We start from the raw sequence: 14,984 nt of genomic DNA on the forward strand, positions 1-14,984 counted from the left end.
ATCAAATTCTGCATACAGCTTATCATTGCACATTTCTCTGAATACAAGAGCAAAGGACCATTCAGTTATAGTGGCATTGGAACACGTGTATGTGCCCAGACAGTCCTCATTACAGTCCCTCCTATGCTAGGACTGGTGCTTCTTCTGAGGACTCTCAGATCCACCTGGGTAAACTAATGGAGATTACATGGCAATGAGATCCTGCAACTGCTTTTGCAGACTGCGTAAGAAGAAACTCTAAAGTCAGAGGGAGATGCAGAGTTAGAGAAAGGACCTTGGAGGAGGCTCTCCCCACTGGCCTGGCCACTGGGGCCTCTGAACAGTTTCAAGGACTGTGAAGCCCAGACAAGTGGGTTTGCTTTTATTGAATGGAACTGTACATTTGTCAACAAGCCATACTCCAGAGGGCTGCAAGGATGGTGAACCTCTGGAGGGAAGAGTGGAAGACTTGCACTGATTGGAACTATACACTTGTTACTAAACCACACCCCAGGAGGAGAGATACAGGGTTGGAAAGCATGAATTGTACAGCATGTGTTGGACTGTGAAGAAATTAAACTGAGGCCTGGTGCACTGGATCCATATAAATAGATGGCTGGAAACTCTCATGCTTCAGCTTCTAACTCAGCCACTATTTACCTGGGGTTAAGAAGAAACTTCTCCTATGAGCAGGTTATTTCCTAAGTGACCACTATGGAGTTCCTAGTGGTGACTGTCAGAGATGGGACACTGGATTACATTCCACGCTCCTATTTATTATACAACATGTATAACAGACTGGGTGGGGTTGCTTGGGCGTTTGAAACTATTTGATAACTGATACACTTATTCTTGGTTTGATTTTTCTAGTCACTCCATCTGTGTGGCTCTCATTCAAGGTTTCATTTTTTAAACCCTTTTATTAATTAAGCGAGTTTAATAATAAACAGTTTCCAGAGCTACTCTTTCCCCACAGTGGTTCACTGTTGACTGATGGAGGAGTTGCTCTGCCAGATTTTGTTAGAGAATTATCCCTAGAGCACAAGGGGAAGGAAAGTATCCATCAGAGCTCGATAAACAATATGAAAAGAAAAACAGGGAGAGTCTAACAAACAAGAGAACTGCCCTCCGGTTGCCCTGACCCTTGTTTAGATGTGGCTCTTTCAGGCGCAGACACATATGAACTGCTAAGGAAATGCTGCCATTGCTTTTTAAAAAGGCAAAAAGAAATAAAGGAAACATTGTTTATGTAACAAACAAGATCACTCCTGGCCACCCTTCTCCTTTGTAGTAATTCAACGTGGGAAGCATCCCATAAAGCAGTGGAAGTTTGGGCAGGAATAGTTTCCTGCACTTTTACAACACTCATTTCCCTCCCCGCCCCCCAAATGGCCCTCTGTGCTGCGCTGAAAGGCAGCCATCAGGCTAGAGCCCAGGATTAGCAGTCAGGAAGCCTGGACTGTATTCCTAGCTCTGCCAAAGGCTTCCTGTATCATCGTCGGCAAGTAATTTACCTCTCTGTGCCTCAGTTTCCTCTCCTGGACCTGACAGGATTGTTGTGACACTTTGTAGAGTGCCCTGATATACAGTACCTTCCCATGGATCCAAATGGCCTGGGGGACAGACGAAAGTTTTCAATAACTGGGGTTTGGATAAATGAAAGTGCACTAGAATATTAGTGGGGGGACAAGCTGTGGATTAGGATAACTAGGATTTTCAGATAAGTGGAATTATATTTTATAGCACTTTCCATGTAGGAATAAGTTCGTTTCTTTCTATTCTAAGAATGCCTAGAGGCCTGAAACGATATTGGGGTTTCCATTGTGCTATAAGAACACAGTCCCCAAAGAGCTTGCAGTCTAAATCTGTAAGACAAGCAATTGATGGGAGAAATTATTAACCCCGTTTTACAGATGTGGAACTGAGGCACAAAGATTAAGTGATTTACCCAAAATCGCATAGGTAGTGTGTGGCAGAGCTAGGAATCAAGTTCAAATCTCCTAAATCCCAGGTCGGGTGGTTAAAGCACAAGACTAACCTTCCTTTCCGGTGCGCGTTTATCCTCAGAATTGGCTTAAGATCTCTCTTAAATAACTAAGGCAAACCTAGCTTAAAATGTACCTTGAATACATTTAAATCAATAATTAACAGATTACGGGTACGATTTTTAGAAATGCCTGAACCAGTCTCTAACTCATTTAAGTGCTTTTGAAACATTGCACTTGACCTGGATATTTATACTAGAAAATGAATGACTAACATTAACACTGGAAATCGAAATAGTACTTCATCACTGGAAGTATGCGATACAACTTTTATATTTAATGATAAAAATTGGAACGATCAATAATCTGCACTTTGCATGCCTCTGTTTTCCTCACCCGCTCTCTATCCATTAGGGTTTCTCAGCAGGCCTATTTATACCATGTCAAGCCTCTGAGCTGCTTTTTCAAAAACAGACACCGGTTTTTTTAAATTAAGTCTGACCCAACTATATTAGATTTCCCTCCAAATTGCACAGGTCTAATTAGTCCCAGACCAGTAACACATTTACAGTAAAATGCTGTGAATCGGGGCTAAAATGAAATTTTTATACTGTTTAATTAGAATGTCAACTTTTTTTCCATTGGTGAGAAGCATTTTTCCCAGCCTGGATAGGCTGCAAGGTTGCAGACCTTAAAAAGTTTGACCTTATGAATAGAAAAGCTATTTTAGGTGATTTTGCTTCAGCTGTTTATTTATAATTTCTTTCTCCCTCCAAAACCATTACATCAATATTCATAGTATCCAAGGTAGCCTGGGTTTACAAGGAGACAGATATATATAAAAAGTGTACCAGCAAAAGATTTTAAAAACTCCCTACAAATTTCAAAAGTAGGTTTTCTGTAAAACGTATGGCATAAAGAAAATAGATTTTATTGTCATGAGTATGAAACCACAACAAACCATGTTTTCTCTATATAGATCATTGGATTGGATTCAGTCTATCCCCTTGTCATATCCTATGTCAATATGTCCTGCCGTCACACCGAACTAGGTGGAGTCATTCTTTGGCAGTTGGAGTCTTATAGCCAAATAGCTCTAACCTTTGTCTTATATCTTCTTTTAACAAGTGATTCTGTTGTGTGGCTGAGCAATGCACAGTGCAATGGATTCTTGGTCCATGACTGGGGCTTCTTGGCACTATGGTAACACAGTCAGCCCTTGTGTTCCATTTGGATACTATATTGCACAGATATTTCCACTATTTATTGTTAGGTATCTTGATCACATACATACAGTCTATTGGGGTGGGGGAGAGGAACGGACTTTTAAACAAAGCTAAAATACTAACAAACATTTTCAAATAAAATGGGGGGGGGGAATGCAGAGAAACACAAGAACCACGACTAATGCAACTTTTTGTGTGTCAGTCAACCACAGGAGCAAATAAGAGCAACCAAAAACATTTGAAGAGGATTTATCAAGTGGGGGAGGAAAAAAAATGCCCTGTTCTTCCCTTTCTACAGTACTTTGTAAATAGTTTGCACAGAGAGAGGGAGAGATAGACAGAAAACAGAGAGGGATCTGTTTGTTATCATGTGTGAACTGGAATATGTGCATGTTTCTGTGGAAAGCTGCCTGAAGGAAACACCTATCACAATTGATGTATGGAGTCAGGTTTAGGTGTCTCCACAAAGGTTAGGACCCAGTGGGCTTTTCCATTATAAGCTGCACCCAGATTTGTACCATTTCAAGACATGCTGGATTTAAAAACAAAAAAACACCCAACAAATCATGCTTTTAATATTGTTATATACCCATTATCCATTTGTAGCCATTATCAAACCACATTTTACCACAGTCTAAACTAAAGACATTCTTTTTTGTAAAGAAAACATTCTGGGATCCTGCTTCTTAAAGTATAAAAACCCTATCCATTCTTTACACTGCACATATCAACTCTAAGCACACAACATGATCAATTAAAATTCACATACTGTAATACCAAAGACACCAAAAGACCACCCAATCCCAGCTAAGTTGGTCTCTGTAGAGGGCTCTACATTTATTTTATAACATGCAAGCACAAGGCTCCCTGAACCTGTTTATCACTCTTGTGGTACTGTTAATTTTTGTATTATACCACAGCAACATTAAGAGAGCAGCAACTGCAGATGCAGTTCTCTATTGCTCATGTATTTTGCTTAGTTATGACCAGTCAGATTCATTTCTACTCCAACGCTGACAAAAATTCACCTTTTAGGGTATATCTTCACTGCATAGTTAGCCCAAGGTCTTACCCAGGTGTTGCCTCCAACCCCACATCTGTGTTCTTCATACACAAAACCTCTCACCTGAGTTTGGTGGTGCTTTCAAGCCAGGCTAGCCAGCTTTGCTAGGGGTATGGGTTAGAGCCTGGATTCTGCTTTCATTCAGTCTGGTAACCCACCTACTTTGCAGTGAGGATGCAGGCACAAAGAAAAAAAAAATTACTCAAGTGTTGATAAACCTCCAACAGTCCTCCTGTATGCCCAGAAGGAAGGACAAGCTCTGCTACAAGTCACTGGCACAGAATCGGAGAGGTTCAGCGTACTGCAGCAAAAAGAACAAAAGTCCTAGTGACACATTGGTGACTACAGCACCAGTCAGTATACAGTGATGCAGGTATGGCTTTGCAGTATGGCTGTGTTAACATCAGGGCTAAGCTAACCCATTGTGGCAATCACCTGGACTAACTGCAGTGGAGATACACCCTTACAGTCCATTACAAAAAACTCCCTCAGGGCAGTGTGGTCCATGATTCAAATACATTATTCCAAAAGACAGAGAAAAGCAGTTCATAGGACAGTATTACCATTTCATGATAAGAATGGTGTGGTATCAATAATATGCACTGACATACCTTAACAATTGCCAGGACTTTGCAAAATGTAGCATTTGGTCCACTGGTTTATTTCAATCCATTTTAAAAATCTGATTATTGTTCAAGTCACTTCACAGTCTTCAAAGGCACAGTAACAAAAATGAACAGTTATTCAATCAATTGTAGGGAAATGGGGACAATGAAAGTATCATGACGTGCTTTCAACACCAGTGCTCCAGTGGAGATCAGCTGTTCCAAAGAATGTAAAAAGTAGCTATCAAGGAAAGAGCATTAGCCTCTGGCAATCAACTGGCAAACATGATATTTCAACATCACAATAGGAAAAATTATTTCTCCTGAACAGCTTTATAGGAAACAATGTTATTTACATCATTGCACATCTGAAAATGGAAAGCCATTAGTTCCCATCTGTTAAACTTTACTAGCTATTTGCTCCTATCACCAAAAATTTCTCATGGTTCAAATTCCACTTCAGATACATACACCAGCAACTCAGTCTCTCAGGAATGATGGGGACAACATTAGGGCAGCACAAAAGGAGAAAATGATAAACGGTTTCTTGCGTTTTTGAAATGCAAGTTAAAAATGCTGGCTCCCATTCTTTCTGGGTGAAATCCTGGCCCTACTGAAGTTAATGATAGAACTTCCGTTGATTTTAATGGGGCCCTGGATTTCATCTCTGGTATTTAGAAGCCAAGATTTTTATTATTTGATATTCCCATAACTACATAAGTCATCGGTATTAGAGGATGCATTGGAACAATTGGAGAAGAGAGCTCAGAGTATAGCTAGCATAAAGAGGCTGGGGGGAGGGTATAGATGCCAGGACAAAAATGCATGCACTGGGATTGTTTTTCTATTAATAAATCATTATGAACAGCTTGAATTGAAGCAAAAAACTAGCAAATAGCTACTAGGTTTTCCATCTAGTGAGTTATTAAGAGACCTGAACCTGAGCATTTTTCTCTTCATCTTAAAGATGGATAAACTTCAGACTTAAGTAGCTGAAATTAATAAAAGATGGCAGAAATCCTTCAAAAGTGAATAATGTGATACATGCTTTAAGTAGTGCTGAACTGGAAGCTCCAGCCCTAAGAACCTTGCACACTGTGTATAAGACACACATGCCCTCCAGGTCCTTTTCTCATGGTGAATGATAACTTGCTACATGAGTAGCCCATTGATTTCAGTTGATTTCAGTAGCTACTTGCAGAATAAGGTAATACTCAATTCGGCATGGAAGGGTGGCAAAAATCAGGCACTGAACCTGCAAGACCTGGCTCTCAGCAGATACATATTTTTTAAAATTGATGCTATGACCTGCCATTAACCCCAATACCCATAATACTTCATTGGAACAAGGCAAAAATACTTCCAAATGAATAGGCTGCTTTGCATGTTGAGGGAGGGTTGGGCAGAAAGAAGGGAAGGGAAATCATACATAGACAGTCAAGGAGAGACCCCTTGACCCTAACAGTTTACAGGATATTCATCTGGGGTATGACTTACATGATGGCTAACTATATACTAAGGAAAATGAGGCAGCCATAGTGTGGAAGTGTGCTGCAGTGTTCATGGAAGTCAGCACAAAAAGCGGGCTGACTTTACTGGGCTAATAGTGATACCTTGCACTTGCATGTTGTAGCACTTTTCAATTAAGATTCTGAAAAGACAGTATGAAGGTGAGGATGTATTTTTATTCCCATTTTACAGACAGTGAAACTGTGGAAGAGAGAGGTAAAGTGAGCTGCTAAAGCTTTACACCAAGTCAGTGGTGCAGTCAGGAATAGAACTCCTGACCCCTTATTATCTGCTTTAACAGCAATGCTGCCTCTAGGACAGAGGTTCTCAAACTGGGAGTCAGGACCCCGCAGGGGGTCGTGAGGTTATTACATGGAGGTTGTGAGCTGTCAGCCTCCACCCCAAACCCGACTTTGCCTCCAGCATTTATAATGGTGTTAAATATGTGAAGAAGTGTTTTTAATTTAAAGGAGGGGGTCGCACACAGAGGCTTGCTATGGAAAAGGGGTCACCAGTAAAACATGTCCTAGAGCAGTAGTTCTCAAACATGACTCATATTGCACTGGCACTTCCAATACACTACTGTTACCATATTTGAAAAAAAAAAAAAAACAAGAAAAAAAACCACCCACAAAGCTTTAACAAGTGATAACTGTTTAGTGTAGAGTGGAATTCATTCTTCTACCTGAGCAACTATAGAAATGTTTGTTTCTTTCTATATTCCATGTAGCATGACCAGGAAGCAATAGTTATAACTACAGCAAACATACTGGTGTGATATCAGATAGCATGACTGGGTTATTTCAATAGTTCATTCAGCCTTGATATTGAAATATCATTTATCATTGCTCTGGCTAGTTACCATGGTGACATTCACATTAATGAAAGCAGCTGCCAGCAATCATTTACATTCTGCTGATAACAGCTATCTGTTGATCTAAGGGATTATTTTAAGAGCCTGAAGCTAGACTTCCAATTGGTGCACACTGGAATATTAATAAGCTAAACAGGACAGGAGATCTCTCTCAACTAGCATAACAGTCTGAAATGAAGGTAAAGTAGGTTAATACAGTTGTTACCTGGGCTCCATGCAGATAGGAACTGACCCACATGTACTCTGATGAAATGAGCTGCAGCAAGTTCAGCAGACTGAAGACCACTTGGGAAGAAAATAAGTCAAGGAATGTAACAATCAAGCCAATACCGATTCTTACTTGGATGATGCAAACTGAAAGAGCCCATCAGAGGCTGGCCATCTCCATATTCATGGATAATAAAACACAAGTTAGTGGTTCCTTGTTGGTCTTTCTACTCCCAGAAGATGAACCCAACATTCATATAAACAAACCAGCATCTCTCCAAGTCCTAGCAGCCAGCTCTCACACACTAGCAGGAGGAGGACAAACAGCAGTTCCAAAAAATCTAGCTTTCCCTACTCCCAGAGTGAGTTCTCTCCCTAATGGAATAATTACTTTCAGCTGAGACTAACTACCTTCCCTGCCCTTCCTCCTTTAAACTGGGGTCTTTGGCAGTCCCCAAGGTGAGGGGAGACACCTGTTGCATCTTGACTGAGCAGGGGTAGGGGTTTAACCCTCTCACTGCCACACAGTGGGTGGAGACTACACATCCCATCACAGAGCCATTTGTTATCTGTTAATACCTATTTATAACTTTTGTAAAATGGCAATTTATCAGATTCTTTTAAATGCACAATGAAATATTACTGTATGTGATTCAAAAGCATATTGACAATGAACATTTTAGGAACATGAGCCTGTAGGTAACCACTATGGACTCATGTACATGATGCAGAGCGGGATTTCCCCAAGGATTTATAAATCTATGCCCCAGTCGTTCAAGCTGATTTCACTCAAGCTGAGGAGACAGCCCACCTGGATCAATTTGTAAGATCAGGGGTATAGTGTAACTGCAGCTTAGTGGAGTGCAAAATCATGCAAAGGAAAAGGATAGGTTTCTAGTGGGAGGCACCTGGAGCCTATCTGCATCTCTGTGCCCTAGGGCAATTACCTCCTGGCCCATACAACATTATATTTGGCATGTCACTAACATGCTATGTTTGGGTGATATTTGGCTAATGTTCATGTGTGCACATGTGTATAAACCAACGCAGGGGCTCAGCTTCTTTCAATGTGTTAATAATTCATTATTGAAAGGAAAAAGAAAATGAAGTTTCAAACCACAGGCTGACTGCTCTGTGTTTTTGTGGTGAAGCTGAGCTGCTATTACTTTAATTGTTTCTTATTTCCTCAGTCTTGTTTTTCTTTTCTCCTCCTTTGTCTCATGCTTTAGGTCACATTCCCTTTTTCTCACTTTGCCTGTTCTTGCTCTGCACCTTAGAATTAATTTTCCTCACAGTGCATTTTTGCTGTTCTCTCCTCCTGTTCTTTAAGGGCCTTATCCACTGAGTCATGCTCAATTCCCATTGATTTCAGCGAGGCCTGAGGAACCTCAGCACCTAGCAGGAACAGGCCCTATCTGGCCTATCTATCCATTTTCACTTTGAGTCTCCCAAACCATTTTTGTCTTTCCCTCTCTCCTGTCCTTGACCTTCATTTCTGCATTCACTCTCCTTTATTCTGTCCCCTCTTTCATTGTCTTCCTTCCCTTTCTCTCCTCTTCACAATATGCCCCCACCAAATCCAATTCAATGAATAACATTTTTGTGGTAGTGTCAGGGGTAAAAGTAACTTAAGGGACTTACCAGTATGCAGGTCCTGGGCAAGCAGGATGGACAACTGGAAGGGGCAGAACCTCAGGCAGAAGGGGCAGGGCCTGTAAATCCCCAGGCCCTTTAAATCATGACAGCTGTGCCTGGGTTCTGGCAGTGATTTAAAGGGCCCAGGGCTCCGGCTGCGGTAGCGGCAGCCAAGAGTCCTGGGCCCTTTAAATCACTGCCAGAGCCCCATGGTAACTAGCCGCAGCTCTAGTGGTGATTTAAAGAGCCAGGGGCTCCGGCCGCTGCGGGGAGCCCGGGGCCCTTTTAAATTGCCAGCCTGGGGAAGTTGCCCCCTACCAGTATGGTCAGCTGTGTACTGGCTCTTGCCGGTACACTGTACCGTCTTACTTTCACCTCTGGGTAGTGTGCAAGTAACTTAACTGTCCCTTGTCCTAGTGCAGGAGTTCAAAGACTTTGTTGAGAGCTGCCTTGGAATCTGTGTTGGCTCCTTTCTTAGTTGCACTATGAACTGAGACACAGAGGCAACTAATCCAGCATGTTACCTTGGAAAGAATCAAATCCTGCTTCTATTGAAGCCAATGGAAATTTTGCTATTGACTTCAGTGGGGCCAGAAAGACAATTTAAATTGTGCCTAATATCATACTTTAACATGACTTCTGGTAGAATTTACAAAAATGAGTATTTATGGGAATTTTTATAGTAGTTTTACCTCTTGTGTTTTCTTTATATTTTCACTTGGAAATATGGGCCATTTGGAAGAACTATTAAACTTAAATAGTTTGACTGCCATCTGGTGGAAAACTGAAGCCAACACAACCATGTATCTAATTCTGTTGTTTGCAGTGAGCTCTTGTTGAACCTGTTTTAAAACATTTAGTTCATATGCAAATGATTATTGATCAATAATTATCAATACTACCATCTCTCCCACATTTTACTACTAGATAATGTTGGGTGTTATACATCTATTTTAATGTTGACATATTAAATCACGCAGAACCTATATGATCAATAATTCATAGACTGCAACATTTCCCATAACTCAGCATATTCCTCCTCACAAGGGTCAGATCAGTAGCACACAATGAGCCCTTTAGGTACAAATAAATGAACATGGGCTAATCCTCAAGAGTTGTATCCTACTGAGATTCTTATGTATATTAAAGGCAGGATTTCTGATTCATTTGTAAAAATGAGAACTAAAATTTGGTTTTAAATTGTGATTTCTAATGGTTTTACAGAAGTTCTTTGCATAGTGCCATTTAGCTGGAACAACAATAAGAATGGAAAGAATTTGCTCATTATAATTGCTATGCACTTTGGTTTCATTGGTCATTCCCTTTACTAGGCTGCTCAGCATCTGCAGAGGGCTTTCCCAATGCCAAACATTGCTCAGCTGATACACTGTTCCCACAGATGAAAACAGAAGTGATCGTCCATATGGTCTTGTGACTAATAGATCTGATTCTTACAATGCTCTGCTTTACAGGACTTGCTGGGAAGTCACTTTACAGGGTCCAGCTGAAGGAGAATGAAACAGCAGGGATTCTTTCTGAGGCTAAATGCTCAAAATATAATTCCTCCAGAAAAGAAACTCTTTGCATTTTTTTTTACAGAAACTCTCTGTAGAACAGCACATCAATTCTTCTAACACCTATGTCCAAAATTTCCAAACCTGGGGGCCTAAAATTAGATACCTATGTCTATATTTAGGCCCCAAGACTGCAAACTCTTATTCTCATGAGTAGTCTGATTTAGCTATACCGTGTACAGGGGGCATAACATTATTCATGTATGCAGGGCCGGCTCCAGGCACCAACTGACCAAGCACGTGCTTGGGGCGGCACCTTGGGGCGAGATGGCGCTCGGGTTTTGGGGGTTTTTTTTGGTTCGGCGGGGTGGCGCTGGAGGGTTTTGTTTGTTTGTTTTTGTTTCAGCCGGGTGGCACTTGGGAGTGGGGGTGTTTCGGTGGTGCGGCGCTCTGGGGGAGCGGGGGCTTGGACGGCACGGCACGGCGCTCAGGGGGAGCGGGGGCTTGGACGGCACGGCACTCAGGGGGAGCGGGGGCTTCGGCGGTGCGGCACTCGGGACGGGCTGGGGTTTCAGCGGCGTGGGGCTCAGGGGAGGTGGGGGCTTTGGCGGCACAGCACTTGGGGGGTTTGGAAGCACAGCGCCGGTCTAAGGGGGGCAGGGGTTTCGGCAGTGCAGTACTGGGGGGGGGGGACAGGGGCTTCGGCGGCACGGCGCTCAGGTGGGACAGGGGGTTCCATGGCGTGGTGCTGGGGGGGAGTTCGGTGGCACTCGCGGGGGGGGGGATGTTACGGTGGAGTGGCATTCTTTTTTTTTGCTTGGGGCGGCAAAAAAGTTAGAGCCGGCCCTGCATGTATGTAAGTGATTGCAAAATTATGGCTTAAGATAGCTAATGTGGCTTGATTTTCCAGTGAGGCTGATCACCCACAACTACCATAGTATTATCTCTCTCACTAACAAAAGGTGGTCCACTAAAAGATATTATTTCACCCACCTTGTCTCTCAGTTTGTTGCTCAGTCACTCAGTTTAGTGATATCCATTTGTAACTTTTCACAGTTAGCTTTGGACGTAACTATCTTGAGTAATTTAGTATCGTCTGCAAACTTTGTCACCTCACTGTTTATTCCCTTTTCCAGATAATTTCTGAATATGTTGAACAGCACAGGTCCCAGTATATATCCTTGGGGGACACCAATATGTATCTCTTTCCATTGTGAAAAATGACCATTTTTCCTACCGTTTGTTTCCTATCTTTTAAACAGTTAATTATCCATGAGAGGACCTTTCCTCTTGTCCCCTGACTCCTTACTTTGCTTAAGAGTACTTAGTGTGGGACCTTGTCAAAGGCTTTCTGAAAGTCTAAGTACAGTGTATCAACTGGATCACCTTTGTCCACAAGCTTCTTGACACCCTTAAAAAATTTGAATAGATTGGTGCAAAAGCCATGTTGACTCTTTCTCAACATATTGTGTTCATCTATATATCTGGCAATTCTGTTATTTACTATTATTCCAACCAATTTGCCTGGTACTGAAGTTAGGTTTACCAGCCTGTAATTGCCCACTCAGGACCCTTTTTTAAAAAAATCAGCATTAAATTAGCTATCCTCCAGTCATCTGGTACAGTGGCTTAGTTAAGCGATAAGTTACATACCACAGCTAGTAGTTCTACGATTTCATATTTAAGTTCCTTCAGAACTCTTGAATGAATACCATCTGGTCCTGGTGACTAATTTATCATTTTGTTCCAAAACCTCCTCTAATGATACTTCAATCTGGGACAGTTCCTCAGAGTTGTCACCTAAAAATAATGACTCGAATGTGGGAATCTCCCTCACATCTTCGGTACTGAAGATATATGTAAAGAATTTATTTAGCTTCTCCACAATGGCCTTATCTTCCTTCATTTCTCCTTTAGTACTTTGATTGTCCAGTCACCTCACTGATTGGTTGACAGGGTTCCTTGCTTCTGAAATACTTCTAAAAAATCCTGTTTGGTTGGGTTTTTTATATGTCTTTTGCTAGTTGCTCTTCAAATTCTTTTTTGGCCTGCCTAATTATACTTTTACGCTTGACTTACAGAGTTTATGCTTTTTTCTATTTTCCACAGTAAGATTGGACTTCTAATTTTTAAGGATGCCTTTTTGCCTCTAATTGCCTCTTATACTTTGCTGTTTAGCCACAGAGGCATTTTTTTGGTCCTTGTACTGGTTTTTTTTATTATTTTTTTATTTGGGTATACATTTAGTTTGAGTCTCAATTATGGTGTTTTAGAATAGTTTCCATGCAGCTTCCAGGCATCTCAAAATGGAAAAGGCAATATCAGATCACGATCATAATCTCATGAATCTATAATCTGTTGTATGTGGGTGTTAGGCAGTGAATTTATTGTATTCCATTTATCATAGTTAGGAGGATCTCACAGTTCATCCTCATCCTGTATTGGGTTTCCATTGACTGTAGGATATTGTATTGGATGGATTAATTTGCAGTTACAGAAATATTTAGGTTCATCAACCGCAACAGTATAGGAACGGGGATTTATCTGCTCCATGCATGTCGCCCTTTTCCATGTGGAGGATCTGTCCTGAGGATATAGAGACACTCTAGTGGGTCTCCAGGTTGTCTCTCTGGAAGATCTTTGGCCTGTCTTTCATAGTAGGTTTTAGCTTTGTTGAGCTTCTCTTCTTATTGATTTGTGACTCCTTCCACTACTTCTGATTTTAATAGTAACTGGCAGCAGTCACCAATCTGTGTGTGTCTGGACATTAATGTTGCACAGGACTGCTCATCATGCTTTCGGTGGGGGTACTTCTCAACTCTAGGATGACTTGCCACTTGTTTTTCTTAAACTTGAAGGTTTTCTTTAAGAGAGTTTTTGCAGTTTTGATGGTTGATTCAGTTTTGCCATTGGACTAACCATTGTAGCGGGAAGCTGTGATATGGTTCATTCCCAATCTTTGTCAAAGCGTGCAAATTCCTTGCTGATGAACTGTTATCTGAGATGACAAGATCCAATATGCCATGTCTACCAAAGTGTTCCATTGCTTTGTCTTATCGTAGCTGCAGTCTGTTTGATAGGTCGTCTAATTCCCAAAAATCAGACTAGTAATCAACTAGGACAAAGTCGTCAGTATTATTTACAACTAATGGTCCATTTCTACCTTGCTCCAAGGTTTGTTGGGAATGCTATGTATCTTCAAAGTTTTTCTGCTGACTTGCTTGGGGTTCTGTACGTGCATCACATTTCTTTATCAATTCTTCAATTTTACTGGTGATATTTGGCCAATATAATACATCTTTAGCTTTTTGTAGACACATTTCTATTCCTGAGTGGCTGCAATGTATTCAAGCTAGAGTCTTTCTTCTTAAGCTTCAGGTATAAGTATTTGGTTGCTTTTGAATATAATGTCCTACACACTGAGTTCATCACGATAGTTCCAGTATTCACAAGAGGCCTCTAGAGCCTCTTCCTGGTCTCTCTAATATTGCTTATCCATTTTGTAGGTTCAGTCACTTTAGCAATAATGCCATCCTTTTCCATTTGTTTTATTGCTTTCAGTATTTTTTCTTTTAATGCTATGGGAACTCTGCGTGGTAGGTGTTTCACTGGCTGGATGGTTTTGTGTATTTTTAAATGTAGAGTGCCTGGGAGGCACCCTAGTCCTTCAAAAACATCATTGTAGAGCAGTGATTTCCAAACTGGGGTTCGCAAACCCCTGTGGGTTCACGAAATGTTACAGGGGTTCTCGGGAAAAAAATCTCTAATGGTGGTCAGAGCTGTCCCTAGGGATCCTGGGCAGCATGGGGCCAGTGCCTGGAGCCCCTGGACTTCCAAGAGCTAAGCAGATCAAAGCAAGCATAGCTATCACACTGAAGAGATTTAAACTTCAAGACTCCATATAAGAAATGGAAAGGGAGGTGGATATTTTTTGCTGTTTTTAAAATTAAATAGGCAGCTAGTGTTGTTTTTTAAATTATTATAACAATTTTAAGCTTTGTTGTAACATGCATTGTTTGCCTGGACTACTCAAGACCTGAATGCTTGTGTAGGAGGAACTCTTGAGTTGTCTTCTTAAATGCTTTCATACTGTTTCACATTTGATACTCCTTGATGAAACATAGGAGTCATGTCTTATAACAGGCTTATTCAAAGTGAAAGTGAGATCTTGGAAGAGTGTTGCCGTTTTCATAATGTAATAAAAATACTGTACCGATAACTAATAATTAATAACAAATAGTGTGTATTAAGCATGTCATAAAAACAAAATTTATATTTCCAAGATCATTGCTTTTATAATTTATACTCCGGTAAAGGAGAAAATCCCTAGAAATATTCATTTTTAGGAGGGGGTTCGCGAGACTTGACATTTTAGTGAAAGGGGTTC

General features: G+C 41.1%; 1 long non-coding RNA gene across 1 annotated transcript; it reads right to left on the reverse strand.

The window, feature by feature from the left end:
• Window positions 1-2,973: 2,973 nt before the first annotated feature.
• LOC123371765 lies at window positions 2,974-9,170 on the reverse strand. The gene is made up of 3 exons (XR_006579948.1): window positions 9,090-9,170; window positions 7,447-7,526; window positions 2,974-5,074 (listed from the first exon to the last, which is right to left on the reverse strand). It is a non-coding gene; the product is annotated as an uncharacterized LOC123371765 (long non-coding RNA).
• Window positions 9,171-14,984: the final 5,814 nt, after the last annotated feature.

Source organism: Mauremys mutica, chromosome 5 (assembly GCF_020497125.1).
Source record: "Mauremys mutica isolate MM-2020 ecotype Southern chromosome 5, ASM2049712v1, whole genome shotgun sequence".
NCBI classification, from domain to species: domain Eukaryota; kingdom Metazoa; phylum Chordata; order Testudines; family Geoemydidae; genus Mauremys; species Mauremys mutica.